The sequence below is a fragment of the Pteronotus mesoamericanus genome, unplaced genomic scaffold (genome assembly GCF_021234165.1).
Source record: "Pteronotus mesoamericanus isolate MK-2021 breed Mesoamerican mustached bat unplaced genomic scaffold, CSHL_Meso_final contig_116, whole genome shotgun sequence".
Lineage (NCBI taxonomy): Eukaryota > Metazoa > Chordata > Mammalia > Chiroptera > Mormoopidae > Pteronotus > Pteronotus mesoamericanus.
The window spans coordinates 25,339,919-25,342,965 of record NW_026555027.1 but is presented as its reverse complement, the minus strand read 5'-3'; the positions used below and the strand labels follow the sequence as shown (position 1 = coordinate 25,342,965).

At 38.2% G+C, this 3,047-nt stretch overlaps 1 pseudogene; it reads left to right on the top strand.

Annotated features, from left to right (window-relative positions):
• Positions 1-2,107: 2,107 nt before the first annotated feature.
• LOC129075913 (39S ribosomal protein L48, mitochondrial-like) lies at positions 2,108-2,743 on the top strand (annotated as a pseudogene).
• The last annotated feature ends 304 nt before the right edge of the window (positions 2,744-3,047 follow it).

Below are 3,047 nucleotides of genomic sequence, written 5' to 3'. Positions count from 1 at the left end.
TAAATCCTCTTGATATGTTTAACTAAGATTTACTAAAATAAAACCTCAGGCCCATTTCTTGACAAAGGTGTGTGCTTATATATCTATCATTTGTTCAGCTTTCTCTTGCAGGTTTTGCCATCTTTACTCTGTATGTTTGTATTTATGTTCCAATTGAAAAGACTCTGGAATATCTATTTTACAGGCTTTAATTCCCATGTGATCTTGCATAACTAACTGCCTACAGAATCCTGACACCATGCATAGATATATGTCTAATTATACTTTGAACTTAATGAAATTAATATAATTCTGTCTTCAGATCATGGGATAGATAGATATTTTAAAGTTTTAATTGGCTATTATTTTTCCAAGTAAGCTTGTTGCAGCTTGAGTTTGAATTAAACTGGAAAGTATATGTGAACAAAATTCTTATATTTCTTGTTTGAATTCTATTGTTGTGTATATTTCTAATAATAGATTAGTCATTATATTTGTAGCTATAAATATTTTATATATATATTTATGTAAACATATTATGGTAAAACCTATAATGTAGAACTGGAGAGGCTACACCAATTCAGAAGCCAATCCTATGTTGTTGATATATTTCAGAATTCATGGATTGATTTTCAGTATACCTAAGTCTGTGCTAGAGTTCTGTTCCAACAGAATTTTATTATAATGCCAGCAAAGAAGCAGTACTTAGGGTGGGGTTTCAAATTCAAATGTTGACAGGGGTCAGGCAGATAACTTAAATGGGTGAAGCCAGGTAGGTGGAATACATATGTGGTCTCCTGGAGGTGCCTTCCCTGTATGAAGGGGGTAGCACTTCCTAGCTCTACTTGGTTGTACCTTGTGGGCTAGTGTTTCCAAACATCTTCTGTCTCCTTTTTTTTGTTTTGTAGAGAGCCATAAATCTAGATTTTTATGTTAAATTTCCTAATTTTAAAATGTAGGCCAGAGTTCTGGCCAAGATGGAGGCATAGGTAGATATACTCTGCTTCCTCACAAAACCAAAAGAAGGATAACAACCAATTTAAAAACCAAAAACCACCAGAACTGCCAGAAAATCAAACTGCATGGAAGTCTGACAACCAAGGCGTTAAAGAAGAAACATTCATCCAGACTATACCACAATGCAGCCAAGTGGGTTGCCCTACCCTGGATACTGAAAGCTCCACCTATTGCAATGTAACAGGTAGACCAAGACAAAGAAATATGGCCCAAATGAAAGAACAGATCAAGATTACAGAAAAAGAACTAAGCGATGAGAAGATAGACAACCTATCAGATGCAGAGTTCAAAATACTGGTAATTGGGATGCTCACAGAAATGATTCGTTGTGGTTGCAAAATAAAGGAAGAAATGAAGGCTATACAAAGTGAAACAAAGAAAAATATACAGGGAACTAACAGTGAAGGGAAGAAAACTGGGACTCAAATCAACAATTTGGAACAAAAGGAACAGAATGAAGAAACAATAATTCAAAAAACTGAGGAGAAGCTTAGGAACCTCTGAGACAACTTTAAATGTTCAACATCCAAATCATAGGGGTGCCAGAGGAGAAGAGAAAAAGCAAGAAATTGAAAATTTATTTGAACGACTAATTAAGGAAAACTTCCCCAATCTGGAGAAGGAACTAGATTTGCAAGTCTAGGAAGCTCAGAGAGTACCAAAAAAGTTGGATCCAAGAAGGAACACACCAAGACACATCATAATTATATACCCAAGATTAAAGATAAAGAGAAAATCTTAAAAACAGCCAGAGAAAAGGAGACAGTTACTACAAAGGAGTTCCCATAAGCTTATCAGCTGAATTCTCAAAAGAAGCCTTACAGGCAAGAAGAGGCTGGCAAGAAGTATTCAAAGTCATGAAAGGCAAGGACCTACATCGAAGATTACTCTATCCAGCAAAGCTAACATTTAAACTGGAAGGACATTTAAAGTGCTTCCCAGATAAGGTAAAGTTAAAGGAGTTCATCATCACCAAGCCCTTATTATATGAAATGTTAAAGGGACTTATCTAAAAAAAAGGATCAGCCTGCCTGTGTTGTCAGCTGACCAGGGAGTGCAGCTGCCTGAACCGATCTTCAGTTTACACAACAATAGGCCACCTCAGCAAAGGATGAACGGAGCTCTGGGAAAGGTGCTGTGTTTGAGGAATGATATTTTTAAGCAAGACTTTCCCCTCCTAAGATTGAAAACTTCAGGAGAGAATCCCATCTGTTCTGCAGGTGGCATTTTGCTGAGTACAAGATGGTACTGCAGGACAAAACCCACCCATGGCATTGGAAGATATAAGCACCTAAATAAAGAACAAGAGCCTAAGAAGAAGAGCCGAAAAGTGGAAGTGAGATCCATTAAATTGGGGACAAACTATGAGTATGGGGTTTTGAACATTCACTTGACTGTGTACGACGTGGCCCTGGCAGATAGTTATGCCCAGTATGTTCACAACCTCTGCAACCACTTCTCCATCCAAGTGGAGGAAAGTTATGCGATGCCCACCAAAATCATGGAGGTGTTATGGCTGCAGGACCAAGGCAGCAAAATGTTCTGGATGCAGTTCTTACTACCCATGAGCAAGTGGTTCAGATAAGTGGTCTGAGTGCTACATTTGCAGAGATTTTTCTTGGAAATAATCCAAAGCAATCTTCCTGAAGGAGTCAAATTATCAGTGAAGGAGCACTCTGAAGAAGACTTCAAAGGAAGGGTCAAAGCTTGGCCAGAACTGGAAGAACTGTTAGCCAAGCTGAACTAGCTCATTGTGGACTCTTCCGTGCCAGCACTGGTAGTTTTGAATACCAAGGGGAACAGACTTCTGGGTGGTCAAAGTTAAGCAGGAGACCCTGACTCTTAGATATAATATGAATGTCCACAGCCAGCAATTCTCCCTCTCCTCCTTCACTGTGGAGGAGTGCTTGCCAATTGTTACCACTTTCCTTTGAGCCAACCTTAGGTATCCTAATAAAAATCTGTTGATGATGAAAAAAAAAAAGGGAAAAGAAGATAAAAAACTATGAACAGGAAAATGACAACAAACAACTATGAACAACTGAACAACT